The sequence below is a fragment of the Chiloscyllium punctatum genome, chromosome 31, assembly GCF_047496795.1.
Source record: "Chiloscyllium punctatum isolate Juve2018m chromosome 31, sChiPun1.3, whole genome shotgun sequence".
NCBI lineage: Eukaryota > Metazoa > Chordata > Chondrichthyes > Orectolobiformes > Hemiscylliidae > Chiloscyllium > Chiloscyllium punctatum.
In genome coordinates this window covers 32,721,573-32,736,301 of record NC_092769.1, presented here as the reverse complement: position 1 = coordinate 32,736,301, position 14,729 = coordinate 32,721,573, and the positions used below count along the sequence as shown (strand labels likewise).

The window sequence follows — 14,729 nt, the reverse complement described above, 5'->3', positions numbered from 1 at the left end:
TTGCACTCCCTGAAACATCAACTGTGTTTCTCCTTCCACAGATACCAGTGATTAATGCCAAAGCCCTGCTGCCTGTGGAGAGGGTGATGTTTGACTTTCTTGTACAGCTGCAGTTTGTGTGGTGAAGGTGCTCCCACAATGTGGTTGGGTAAGAGACATTACAGAGTATTCATTACAGCAACAGACATTTGAAGATAATGTTCAAATCAAGAACAGTTTGTAGTTTTATTATCCTGCTTATAATTTCATAAAAATATTATTGGGAACTTTAGACATAAGGCCAGAGAAGGATGATATTAGGTCAGGTGACCAAAAGCATTGCCAAATAAGCAGGTTTTGAGGAATGTCTTAAAGGGGGAAAGCAGACCTGTGAGGTTTTAGCTGCGAATTTCAGACCTTGTTGCTTTGGCAACTGTAAAAGCAGCCACGCAGGTGAAGTAATGAATTAACAGGTAATTGAGCGTCTCGAACAGAATGGGTTGTCGAGGTCTCCAAGGGTGTGAGATGCAGCGAGCTAGGGATAATCACAACCAGGAATTAAATCAAGAGTGAGAATTTTAAATTGAGGGATGTGGGCCGGATGCTGGCAGGTGAGACTAGATTGGGTTGGGATATCTGGTCAGCATGGATGGGTTGGATTGAAGGGTCTGTTTCCATGCTGTACGTCTCTGTGGCTCTATGTTGTTGATTATGAATAGGAGCCTTTTGATGGATCAACAAGTTTTGGTACGAGGGATTACTTGGGCAGCAGAGATTTAGTTTTTCTTGAGATTACAGGGAGGTTGAATGTGGGAAGCTGGCCAGGAGTATGTTTGGATAATGAAGTCTGGAGATAACACAAGGTGGATGAGAGTATATGAGCTGAGACAAGGGTGGAATCAGCTAGAAATAGTGATCTTGGAGTGGGACTGGGCTGTCAACCTCACCTCACCTCTGGGATTCAGCTGGTTGTCAGGTTGTGAATCAGGGCGGTAACACAATCGGGAGCTGAGTGGCCCTGGTGGAGCCTAAAATGAGTGTCACTCAGCTGGCTGTTCCTGAGCAGCTGCTGCTTGGTAGCCCTGTTGATGACATCTTCCATCACTTTACTGCTGATCGAGTGTGGACTGATAGAGGGAAATTGGCTGGGTTGGATTGCCCTGTGTTTTTGTGTTGAACATCCCTGGGCAATGTTCCACATTGTAGATAGATGCCAGTGCTGGAGCGGTACGTGGCTTGGTGGGTGGCAAGTTCTGGAACAAAATCTATCAGTGTTATTGCCAGAATGTTAGCAGGACCCATAGCCTTTGCACTACTGAACCGTTTCCTGATGTTATTCAAACTCAACCGAACTGGTATAAAACTCACATCTGTGATGTTAGAAACCACTGGAGAAGGCTAAGATGGATCATCCCACTTTGCACTTCTGGCTGAAGATTGCAGCAAATGCTGTCATCTTATCTGGTGCGTGGATGTATGAGGCCCCTCCATCAGTAAGGGTGGGGATATCTGTGATGCTTCCTTCAGTGATTTGTTTAATTGTCCATCACCGTTCACAACTGGGTGTGGCAGAACTGCAGAGCTCAGACCTGTTCCATTGGATGTAGGATCACTTAGCTCTGTTGCTTGCTGCTGATGCTGTTTGATATGCAGGTAGTTCTGTTTGGTAGCTTCACCAGGTTGGCACTTCATTTTTAGGTCTGCCTGGTGCTGCTCATGGCATGCCCTCCTTTCCTGTCCATTGTGATGGGTGAGAGCAGGATTTACAAACCCATGAGATTACAGATTGTGCTGGAGTACAGTTCTGCTGCTGTTGATGTCCCACAGTGCCTCAGAGAGATCCAGTTTGAGATCTTACACCTCTTCGAAGTCTGTCCCAATTAGAACGATTATAGTGTCACTCAACACAATGGAGGTTTTTCTCAACTTTAAGGCAAGACTTTGTCTCCAAAAGGAATGTGTGATGTTCGCTCGTACTGATACTGTCATGGCCAGATGGATCTGCCGCTGGTCAATTCATAACAATGAGATCAAGTATGTTTTTCCCTCTTGTTGGTTCCCTCACCACCCGCTGTAGACTCAGTTGAGCAGCTATATCCTTTCGGACCTGGCCAGCTCAGTCAGTAATTCTGTTGCAGAGCTCGTCTCAATTGTGAACATTGAAATCCTGTACCCAGAGTGCATTTGACACCATTTTATTGCCTCAGTGCTTCCTCCAAATGTTGTTCAACATGAAGGAGAAGTGATTCATCAGCCAAGAGAGGACGGGACGTGGTAATCAGCAGGAGCCATGAGACTTCCTGGTCTCCGGAGTCAATGCTGAGTACTCCCAGGGCAAATCCTCCCTCTCTGTACACCACCTCTGACTGATCTGTCCTGCTGGTGGGACCCGGACATATCCAGAGATTTCAGGACAAAGTGAAGACTGCAGATGCTGGAGATCAGAGTCAAGAGTCTGGTGCTGGAAAAGCTCAGCAGGTCAGGCTGATGAAGGGCTTAGGCTCGAAACGTCGATTCTCCTTCTCCTCGGATGCTGCCTGACCTGTTGCGCTTTTCCAGCACCACAATCTCAATATCTTGGGATGGTGATGGTGGTGTCTGGTCATTGTCTGTAGGGGTTGATTTCATGAGTATGACTATGTCAGGCTGTTCCTTGATTGGTCTGTGAGACAGCTCTGCACATTTTGGCCCCAAAATCCAGATATTAGTCTGGAGGACGTTGCACCATTGAGAGGGCTGATTCTGTGGTTGTATTAAATGGTGTCTTGTTAGATGCCGAGTGGTCCATCCAGTTTCATTCCTTTGTTGAGACTTTGCAGTGATTAATACAGTGAGTCGCTGGCTGGGCCACTGTCAGATTGGCAGGATGTTTTTCGCCATTGACAATGGTTCTATGGAGATCAGGAGATTCCTAATTCCAGTTATTTTTTTCTTGAATTCAGATTCCACCACCTGCCAATATGGGATTCGAACCAGGACTTCAGTCGTTTGTTTTAATATTTTGGATAAAGGTTAAATACATTAGGTTTGTTCACTCACTTTAAATATCACTAACCCTGGTTTTGTTTCTTTGTGAAACACTGTCCATCATCCTGTCTCCTCCATCCTTCTCTTCAACAATGAGTGAGGAGCACATGGAGTTTCTCTGTCACTAAGACTGAGATAATCCGATCTGCTGCTTCCCTCCCTCCCACTAGCCCGCCAAGCCAAGCTGCGTCACGTCGTGTTCCTGGTTTTTGTCCTAAACTTACATCTTCCTCCAGTCTCTTGTCAAGCCTTATCAGAGCTCACCTTGACCCTTTACCCTAATCTCACTAAACTACAGACTTTCCAACTCTCTTTCCTCCTCCTCCCCATCAGTCCCCTCACCGATTCACAGACATTGTTCCTTGTTCTGTCTTTTCTGGTTCCGTCCTTCTCTCCCTAAATCCTGCTACATCTCCACTCTCCCTTTCCTTTCTGAATTCCTTGCATTTGGTGTCCTTGGTCCCTTCTGTATCTCATGTACATACTGCCAGGAGGTGACCTTGTGCAAAAGTGCCATGTTGGGTTTCACATGTACACTGACGATGCCCAGCTCTCCCTCCCCATCATCCCTCCCAACTACTCCACTGTTATTCAGTTATCAAACTGCTTACCACATTCCCACTACTCGATTAGGTGCAGTTTCCTCCAATAAAACATTGTAATGGTTAAACCCGTTGCCGGACAAATTCCTTCCCCTTAATGCTGAGCCTCTCCCTCTCACTGGGAACTATGCAGCAGAACTACACTCTTCACAGTATTGCAGTTATATCTGACCCCAAGCTGACCTTCTGATTAGACATCCACACAATCCCAAACACCAGGAATTCCAAACCGTTGCTTGTCTCCTCTTCACCCCAGCTCCATTGCTACTGAAACCCCTTACCGTGTCTGTGTTGCCTTAAACGTGACGAATCCGAAACAGATCCCTTGATTCTGTGACTGACTCAGAATCTGGTTTCAGACTCCCCTCTGTGTTTGCCCTCAGACACATTATTATTTATTCTGTCAAACCCCTTAAGAATCTGGTGGTGGGTCTGATTGTAGGTGGTGGAATGATGGCAGAGGATGATGTGTTGTATCTGGGTGGAAAGTCAGGACTGGGGGTGGGGGCGGGGGGTGTTCTATCCTTGTTGCAGTTGGAGGTGTGGGTTTCAAAGGCAGAGGTGCGGGAAGTGGAGGAGATAGAGTGGATGGTATTGACCATATGGGAGGGGAAATTGCAGTCCTTGAAATACGGGGCCATTTGGTCTGTTCTGGCCTCACTGGAACACTGCAGTAAGCATAAGACAGAGATGTTGGCCTGGGAACAGACTCATATGTTAAAGTGTTAGGCAGCTGGAAGCTCGGGATCTGTTTTTGCAGCAGAACGTGGATCATCAGTCGCCATTTCCGCCACCTCCACTGAGATGCTGCCAGACACAGGTTCCTGTCCCCTCCATTAACAGCTATGCACCCTCCCAGCCAGATCGTAATCCACTCCTTTGTCTTTCCAAATGTTCTGGTCTCTCTTTTGGTTCTGTCCCTGCCTATTATTTACTCTTTAACCCCTATCTCCTGCAGTACAAAGATGTGCAGGTTGGTTGAATTGGCCAAGCTAAACTTCCCATAATGCTCAGGAATGTGTAGGTTAGGTTCATTAGTCAGGAGAACTATACAGTAATATGTCAGGGGAATTGGTCTGGATGGGATACCCTTCGGAGAGACGCTGTGGAGCCTTTGGGCCGAATGGTCTGTTTCCACACTGTCAGAATTCTAATTTTCCCAGCTCCCATCGGATCTGAGGAAGGGCCACTGGACAGATTTCTGTTCCCACATGCTGCCAGACCTGCTGAGCTTTTCCAGCACCTTCTGCTTGTTGTTCCTGATTCACACCATCCATACACAGTCCAGGTTTGATTCAGACAGGGGGAGGATCCCACCACTGACCTCACAATGGGGTCCAGCTGATTGGTGGAAGCTTCGGACCAATAGGAAAAAATGGTGGGACTGGTGGACCAAGTGGAACCAGCTGGTCATCCAAACAATGGGAGTGAATGAGGGGCGTGGCTAGTGGGATGACACGTCACCAGTAACTCTGCCTGTGCAGTGCCACGTGACTCGGCCGTCGGTGAATGTGGGAGACGCAAACAGGGAAGGGAAGATTGGCCTCAGAGACAGGGAGATAATTAGTTACTTTAGACTGGGAAGTTTTAATTACACACTGCGTGGTTCGTAAATCTGAATTAGCAACTCTTAATCCAGCGTTTGCAGCAGATGGGAAAATGGCTGCGGCCCTCAGGCGGTGAAAGGTCCTGGGATATGGCCGCCATTTTTATTGGGGGTAAGGTACAGTGAGGCGTATGTGCATGTCCCCTTCCTACGATTTGGAGGGGGGGCATGCAACTTGAAGAGAGGCATTTACACATCAAGCACATACCAAGAAAAAAGTATGTCTTTATATTCTTCCTGCACTGACTGAGAGTTTTGTTTTGTGAATTCATTTCATAGGATATTAAATCAGAATAATTGAGCCTGGGATCTCAAAATCAAGTTTTTACAGTCAATGGAGTCATCAGGATCTGAATATCATTGGTATTTAACTGTGGAAGGAGAAAGGTTTGTCTGTTCTGTTTGTGAAAAAATATCTCCAATATTTTTGTTAAGCAGAAAGATGTACAAATTCATGGTTGGATCATCCTTTGGGTGTGTGCTCTGTTCTGGGCCCTGCAGCTGAGGAAGGAGGTATTAGCCTGAGAGGGAGCACAGATTTATCCAAATTCTCTTTGTAAGAACTCTCAAATTTAGACCCAATCACCCACTTCATGATGTTAACCTGTAAACTTCATATTTCCAATTACCTGCCAACTTCCCATTAAAAGTCCTTTTGGACTCAAATTCCAGTACCTTTTCAGGTGGAATGTTCCAGCTTCTGACAACTGTCTGTTCATTCAGAAACTGCTGAGGTCCATGTTGACTCTGGGGTTACAAAGGGCTGAATTGAAAGATGAGGTGCTGTCCCTGAGCTCCCATTGAGATGCATTAGAACAGTCCAGGAGGCTGAGGACAGTGTAGGTGTGAGCAGACAATGAAAATGACAGGGCTGCACTGTGAGGGCTGCTTGGCTCAATGAGAGTGTTCTGGAGTTGGGTGTAAACAGACTGATGTGAGATAGGGAGAAGGTGAAGCTGAAACTCAGTTTTAGTTCAGGCCGTTCAGAAATTCACATGGTCCCAATGTGAAAAGCCAGTTTTTAAGTGTTACCTGCGGAGTTCTTGTTAACAGTTTTTAAAGTACTTTTCCTGAGGGCAGTTGAGAGTTAACCACATTGCTGTGGGTCTGGAGTCACATGTAGGCCAGACCAGGTGAGGATGACCGTTTCCTTCCCTACAGGACATTAGTGAACCAGATGGGTTTTCTTACAATCAACAATAGTTTCATGGTCATCATTCTCCTTTCCATTCTAGATTGTATTGAATTCCGATGCTGCCATCAGCCATGTTGGGATTCTGTCCGTAATCCTCGGAACATTGCACATGTCACTTATCTGGCAGGAATACCATTAAGCCATTGCCTCCCTTTTTAGCAATGTTTAAAAGAAAGTTCCATCATTCTACGTGTACAATGTGAGATAAAATATTGCAATGTCCATGTGTCAGCCTCTCCAAAAGGTCAATCAACAGAAATTTGTTTGGGAGTGAAATATTTCACTTTTGGGGGGGGGGGGGTGTTTATGAAACAAAAATGAATCCAAATAAAAATCTTATGCCACGGACATGTAATTTCTGAAGCCGAAGGGCGATTACAGAGACAGGGAGGGTTGTGGGGCCAGAGGGGGACTGTTGTCCAAACATCACTGTGGTGTACATGGACTGCAGCATTTCAGGGAGGCGGTTAACCACCACTTTCTCCAAGACAAGTAAAGGTGGCCAATGAATACTGGTCTGGGCATCAAAGGCAACCCCCAGGGAATAAAACCAAGCAGTGACCTCTCTGAGCTGACTTGCTGTGAAGTTAAAAACCTCTCTGGAAATGGAGTGGGCAGAGAAGAAAAACAGAGACATTTCACAGCTGTCCTCAGAGAGACCTCACTCTTGGAAGTACTCAGAGCCGGGGATCAGCTCAGTGAGTTTCAGTCTCTTCAAATATCAATCTTAGTCGGTTTTATTTTATTAAATCTACAATAGTGAGTCAGGTGAGGATTTCTTTTTAATGTCTTATGGTCTCTTGATTAAATGTTTAAGATATAAAACGTAAGCATTAAGTTATTCTCGGGCAGTATTTTTCGAGCAGTAAGACTGTACCTTTGTCTTGGTCTGTAGATTGTTAAGGTGGAGAGATGGCCTGTTGTAGAGTGGCGTGCTGTTCCTGTCGGATGTGGGAGATTAGGGAGAGTTTCGATGACCCTGATGAGTATGCCTGCAGGAAGTGTGATTGCAAATCCTATTGGATCGCATGGATTGGTGGATGAGTGATTAAAGGCAGTGAGGAATTGACAGGAGCTGAGGGGTGTGATAGGTGGCAGTCTCAGGAATGCAGGATACTGCAGATACTGTCAGGTAGATGGGTTACCTCCAGGAAAGCTAGGAGGGGTAGGTCGGTACTGCAGGAGTCTCCTGTGGCTATCCCCATCTCAGACAAGGATACTGTTTTGGAAAATGAAGGTGGTAATAGACTTTCACGGGAAAGTCGCACTGACAGTCAAGTTACAGGTACTGAGACTGGCTTCTAACACAATGTGAGGTATATCCAGTTCTACACGATCGATGGTGATAGTCAGGGACACAGTCTACCGTTTCTGCTGACAGTGAGACATCAGAATGGGGTGGTGCTGCCCTGGTGCCAGTGTCAAGGATGTCTCACAGAGGGAGCAGAATATTCTCAAAAGGGAAAATACCCATTGGGAGGACATTGTATATTGGTACCAATGGCATAGGAAGGGGAAAGCATGGGGTCCTGACGAGCAGGGAGATTTGCTAGTGCCACTCAGCAGGCATTAAACCTGTGAGGGAGTCGGGGTAATCCTAAAGAGATGGTGAGAAAAGAGGCGAGTCTGAGGCTGGTACTGTTCACCAGTCAGACTGTCAAGGCAGGCAAGAGCAAGTCACAGAATGAGGTGCGACGGACCAGTTGCACTGCATTTATTTCAGTGCAAGAAACCTGACAGGTCAGGCAGGTGGGCTCAGGGTATGGTTTTGAACATGGCACTGGGATATTACCACAATTACAAAAGCATCACTCAGAGATGGACAGGACTAACTGCTTAATGTTCCAGGGTATAGATGCTATAGCGAGGATAGAAAGGGGCCTACAGAGCAGGGAGAGAGGTGTTTTTGATTAGGGATAACATTATGGCTGGGCTTCGGGAGGATATTCCTGGGAGTACCTCCAGGCATGTTATTTGGTTGGTACTGAGAAATAAGAAAGGGATGACCATCTTACTGGGATTGTATTGTAGACTCTCTCCCAATAGTCAGCGGGGAATTGAGACACAATTTTACCGAGAGATCTCAGTTATCTGTAAGAATAATATGGATACAATGATAAGTGGTTTTAACTTTACCAACATGGCCTCGGAGTGCTGTAGTGTTAAGGGCTTGGATGGAAAGGTATTTGTTCAGCGTGTACGAGAACATTTCAGATTCAGTTTGTAGGATGTACCTACTAGAGAAGGAACAAAACCTGACCTGTTTTCTTTATTCATTCACAGGATGAGGCAGTCACTGGCTCGGCCAGCATTTATTGCTGCGTTTACCCAGAGGGCGGATAAGAGTCAACCCCGTTGCTATAGGTCTGGAGTTCCATGCAGACCAGACCAGGTAAGGATGGCATTTTTCCTTCCCTAAAGGTCGTGAGTGAACCACATTGGTTTTTCCAACAATTGACAATGGATTCCTTGTCGTCACTAGGTTTTTTTTTCCCAGATATTTATTGAATTCACGTTCCAAAATCTGCCGTGATGGGATTCAAACCCGGGTCCCCAGAACGTTATCTGGGTCTCTGGATTAAGTGTCTAGCGATAATTTCACTCCGTCATCAGGACATGAGGCAGGGTGAGTGACTGAGGTATCAGTGGGGCAGCACATCAGCACCAAAGATCGCACAGTATTGTGGCTCAGTGGTTAGCGCTGCTTCCTCAGCACCAGGGACCTGGGTTTGATTCCAGCCTCGGGCGACTGTCTGTGTTGGAGTTGGCACATTCTCCCCAGTATCTGTAAGGGTTTCCTTCGGGTGTTCCAGTTTGCTCCCACAGTCTAAAGATGTGTAGTTTAGTTGGATGAACCATGTTAAATTTCCCATAGTGTCTCGATGCAGTATATGAGGTTTTGGGATGTGCAGGCATATCTCTGCTTGATGTGAAAAGATCCTTTTGGGGTTTTGGATAGATGTCAGAGGGAGGTATGGCCGCATGTTTTACATTACCCATGGCGGTAAGGGAGGGTCAAGGGTGTGGAGCGTGGGTTGGTGGGAGGGTGTGGACCGAACAAGGAAGGCGCAGCAGGAATGGTCTCTGCGGAACACAGATAGAGGTGGGGAGGGAAATCTGCCTCTAGTGGTGTGGTCTGACTTTAGGTAGCAGAAATAACAGAGGTGAATGCGCTGTTTCTGGAGATTAGTGGGGTAGAAGGTGAAGACCGCAGGGTTATATTCTTTCTTGTGGCTGGAGGGGTGGGGTAAAGGCGGAGGTGCAGGAAGTGGAGGGTATGTGTTGGAGGGCATTGTTGATCAAGTCAGAGGAAAATTATGGTCCTTGAAGTAGGCCTTTCTGGGATGTCCTGGAATAGGATCCAAAGAGATTAAACAAATATATCACAGACAAAAGATTAACTGGACCAGAGAATAGGACTCCTTAAAGGTCAACAAGGCTGTCTATGGAACCACAGGGGGTGCGAAAGATATGCAAATATTTCACGTCATTTTTACTGGTGAAGTATAAGGAAGCTCGAGAATTTGGAGAAATAAACAGTGATAACTTGGAAAGTGTCCATGTTACAGAGGAGGTGGTACTGGATGTCTTAAATCGCATCAAGGTGGATAAAACCCTGGAACCTGATCAGGTGTATCCTGGAACTTTCTGGAAATCTAGGGAACTGATTGTTGGGCCTCTCCTGAGGTATTTGTATCATTGATAGTGACAGGTGAGGTGCCATTATTTTTAAAAGGTGGTAAGGAGAGGCTATGGAACAAGAGAACAGTGAGCCTGAAGTCAGTGGCAGGCAAGTTGTTGGAAGGGATTCTGAGGGACAGGATATCCATCTATTTGGAAAGGTAAGGAATGATCAGGGAGAGTCAGTGTGACTTTGTACATGCACAATTGGGTCTCACTAACTTGAGTGAGTGTTTTGAAGTGACAAAGAAAATTGATTAAGCCAGGCGTTGAATGTTGTTTATATGGACATTCAACAAGGTTCCACAAAGCAGCCTGGTTCGCAGGGATTGATAACATGGAATGAAGGGAGAACAAGCCATTACAAAACTGCCTTGAAGGTAGGAGACAGAGGATGATGATGGAGAGTTGCTAAGTGGACTGGAGGCCTGTGAGCAGCAATGTGCTGCAAGGATGGATATTGGGCCCTTAAATAAATGACTTGGATGTGAATATATGAGGTTTACAGAAGACACCAAAATTGGAGGTGTAGTGTACAATGAAGAAAGTTAGTTCAGAATACAACAGGATCTTGATCAGATGAGCCATTGGAGCAAGGAATGGCAGACGGAGTTCAATTTAGATAAATGTGAGCTGTTGTATTTTGGAAAGGCAAATCAGGGCAGGACTTATACACTTAATGGTAAAGTCCTGGGGAACATTGCTGAACAAAGAGACCTTGGAGTGCAGGTTCCTAGTTCCTTGAAAGTAGAGTCACAGGGAGGCGGGGTACTGAATGCAGCATTTGGTACCCTCCCCGTTATTGGTCAATGCATTGAACGCAGCTGTTGTGATGTCATATTGTGGCTGGACAGGTCACTGATTACAGCTCTTCTGGAATTCTGTTTTCAGTTCAAATCTCCTTGTTCTTGGAATAAAGTTGAGAAAGTTGAAAGGGTTCAGAAAACATTTGCAAGGATTTTGCCAGGGTTGGACGGTTTGAGCTTATTGGGCAAGGCTGAATAGGTTGGGACTATTTTCCCTGGAGAGTTGGAGGCTGAGAAGTGATCTTATAAAATCATGAAGGGCATGGATAAGGTGAGCAGTCAGGGACTTTTTCCCAAGTTCGGTGGGTCCAGAACTAGGGGGTACAGGCTTAAGGTGAGAGGGAAAAGGTTTAAAAGGGATCTAAGGGGCATCTTATTCATGTTGAGGGCATTGCAAGTATGGAATGAACTGCCAGAGGAAGGGGTGGAGGCTAGTATAATTGCAGCATTTAAAAGGCATCTGATTGGGTACATGAAGAGGAAGGATTTAGAGGGATAAGGGTGAACCGCTGGCAAATGGGACTCCATTAATGCTCTCCGTTATTGGTCAATGCATTGAATACAGAAGCTGGGATGCCATATTGTGGCTGGACAGGACATTGATTAAGCCACTTCTGGAATTCTGTTTTCAGTTTGAATTACTCTGTTCTGGGAAGGATGTTATGAAACTTGAAAAGGTTTGGACAAGATTTACAATAACGTTGCCAGGATTGGAGGATTTGGGCTACAGGGAGAGGCTGAATAGGCTGGGGCTATTTTCTCTGGACAGTCAAAGGCGGAGAGGTGACTTCATGGAGATTTATAAAATCACGAGGGGTGTGAATAAGGTGAGCAGCCGGGGTCCTATTTCCTCAGGTTAGGTGGGTCCAAAACTAGAGCACCTGGGTTTAAGTTGAGAGGGAAAACAATTTAAAAGGGATCTAAATGGCAACGTTTTTAAGCTGAGTGTGGTGTGTGTATGGGAGGGGCTACCAGATGAAGTAGTGGAGGCTGATAAAATCACAACATCTAAAAGGCTTCCAATTGGGTACATGAATAGGAAGGGTTTTGATGGATACAGGCCAATAGCTGGTAAATGGGAATCCATTAGTTTAGGATTCCTTGTTGGCACGGACGAATTGGACTGAAGGTCTGTTTCTTTGATCTTAATAAATTAAGATTCATTCCTCTCTTTTGCAGAGAGCTAGCTGAAGCACAGATAATTATCCTTGGAGCTGAGAAGGTGAAGCAGTGATTTCGATCTGGTGCAGATTTGGTTCCAAGGTCTTGAATTTGCAGAGAGAGAAATTGTTCACACTGTCACAATTTTTAGTAACTACTTTCAAGTACTTGGCAAATAATACAAGGTGAAAATGTGAACACTATTTTATTCAGTAAGTTCTGAGCATCTGGAACAGTCTGAACGACACAGATTCAGCAGGTATTCTGAAGCAGACTTAGAATTTTACTTTTTAAGGAAAGATTTGGGGGGCTATGGGCACATGGGAGGGGACTTGGGACAGATTTGCAGCATCTCCAGAGGGAGAGAGTAGAGCCCCAATGGGCTAAATAGCCCCCAGGCCCTGTGCTCTGTGATACTGTCCCATTCACTGTGAATGATGAAGCTCATCCCAGGGCAGAGAGAGGGATGAGCCCTCCACTCTCATCACAATGGGGCCCGGCTGATTGACGGCAGCTCCAGACCAATGGGAGGAGAATCTGTGTGGTCCTGCAGCCAATGGGATTGAATGAGGGGTGTGGCCAGCAAGACAACACATGTCCATGAGCTGTGCAGGTGCAGTGTCACTGTTTGGGGTTGGGAGAGACAGCAGAGACTGGGACAGAGGCTGTTGGACCTGAATTACAAACTCCCGGGAAATTAAAACCAAAAGAACTGCAGAAGATGTAAATCAGAAACAACAACCAGGAGGTTCTGGAAAAGCTCGGCAGGTCTGGCAGTATCTGTGAAGAGAAATCAGAGTTAAAGTTTCAGACTCAGTGTCCCTTCCACAGAACAGATATTACTGAGAAAAAAAGGTCAGTTTATGTGCAGAAGTTACTGTGGGGGGAGGATAAAAGGAGTAAAGGATAGGTGGGGATAGAGTAAGAAGAGTGGTTGGATAAAGGAGTGGATAACGATCTGGCTGGGGGAGGGTCATTAGCTGTTAATGGAGACTGTTAATGGCTAACCATAGGTCGTGTGTAATGGCAGGCTGTGAGAACGAGGCCTGGTGTGTGGGGTAGGGGGCTATGACATGAGGTTGTTAATTTATGGTTAGCCACTAACTCTCCATTGTAAGCTGTTGCCCACCTATATCACTCCACGATTGGAGCTGCCGAGGACACAAACTTTGGAATATCTTCCCTAAACCCCTCTGTCCGCCTTAAATATGTATCTAAAAATCGTTCTCTTTAATCAACGTTCCCATCATTCATGAAGCATTTTAGGAGATTTGCCAATGTGAAAGGCTCCATACAATGCAGGTAGTTGTTGTTATTGTCTGACATCAGGCGAAACAGGGATGAGCCTCTCTCTCTCTCTCTCTCTCTCTCTCTCTCTGAGACCTGATGAACAACAAAAGCAGGAAGCACTGAGCATGCTCCAGCCCACAATGGGCCTCGGATTATTGATGTCAGCGCAGGACCAATAAGAGTTGGGGAACGGGGCTAGAGGTGCTAGTTGGTCCTTCAACCAATCGGAGTAAATGAGGGGCGGGGCAATACTCAACCATGTCATAAACTTCACTGGCAGCACAGTTTTGTTGTGACCAAGGCATTGGAAATGTGTGAAGGGGAAGGGGAAAGGAAAGACATATTGACCAGGAAGAGAAGGAAATTTTCATAGTATGTGATGAGAGGTTTTACAGAACTTAGTGCACATTGTAAAACACAAATTTGAAAATCCCAAATTCTGCACCATTTTCCCTCCCTCTAATGCATTTTGCACTCCCTGAAATATCAACTGTGTGTTTCTCCCTCCACAGATACCAGTGATCAATGCCAAAGCCCCATTGCCTGTGGAGAAGGTGATGTTTGACTTCCTTGTACAGCTGCAGTTCGTGTGGTGAAGGTGTTCCCACAATGTGTTTGGGTAAGAGCTGTGAGAGATTATTCACTCAGCGACAGTGAAGAGTTGACTGTGTGTGTGCAAATCATCAACAGTTTGTTTTTTTTAATCATATTTATAATTCCACGGAAATACTATTGAGAACTTCTGACATAAGGCAAAAGGTGGGGATATTAGGTCAGGTGATCAAAAGAATTGCCAAATAAGCAGGTTTTCAGGAATACCTTTGAAGGAGGGAAGCAGGTCTGAGGCTGTTAGGGTGGGAATTCCAGACCGTGTTGCCTTGGCAACAGTAGAAACAGCCAGAGCAGTGAAGCAATGAATAAACACATCGTTGGGAGTCTGAAAGAAAATGAGTTGTCGGGGTTTCACAGGTTGTGTGGTGCAGGGAGACAGGGATGTTCACAGCCAGGAATTACATCAAGGGTGAGAATTTTAAATTGTTGCTTGTTAATAGGAGCCTTTTGATAGATCAACAAGTTTTGGTACAAGTGAGCACTTCGGCAGTAGGGTTTTAGATAACTCTCGAGATTACATGGAAGTTGAATGTGGGAGGCTGGCCAGGAGTGTGTTTGGATAATGAAGTCTGGAGATAACACAGGGATGGACGAGTGTTTCAGTAAATGAGCTGAGACTAGGGTGGAGTTGGGTGATGTCACTGATGTAGGAATAGTGCTTTTGGAGTTGGGCTGCTCCTCCTCCTCATCACTCCCCCTCACCAATTCACAGATATTGTTCCTTGTTCTACCTGTCTGTCTTTTCTGGTTATGTCCTTCTCTCCCATTCT

At 45.7% G+C, this 14,729-nt stretch overlaps 1 long non-coding RNA gene across 1 annotated transcript in view; it reads left to right on the top strand.

Moving 5' to 3' along the window:
• The first annotated feature begins 2,928 nt into the window (after positions 1 to 2,928).
• The window catches only part of LOC140456808 (uncharacterized), a 38,488-nt gene continuing 26,687 nt past the window's right edge, over positions 2,929 to 14,729 (top strand). Inside the window, exons 1-4 of the long non-coding RNA XR_011953144.1 lie at positions 2,929 to 3,004; positions 5,494 to 5,601; positions 8,693 to 8,801; positions 13,860 to 13,966. This is a non-coding gene — a long non-coding RNA (uncharacterized lncRNA). The remainder of the gene's footprint in view (positions 3,005 to 5,493; positions 5,602 to 8,692; positions 8,802 to 13,859; positions 13,967 to 14,729) is intronic.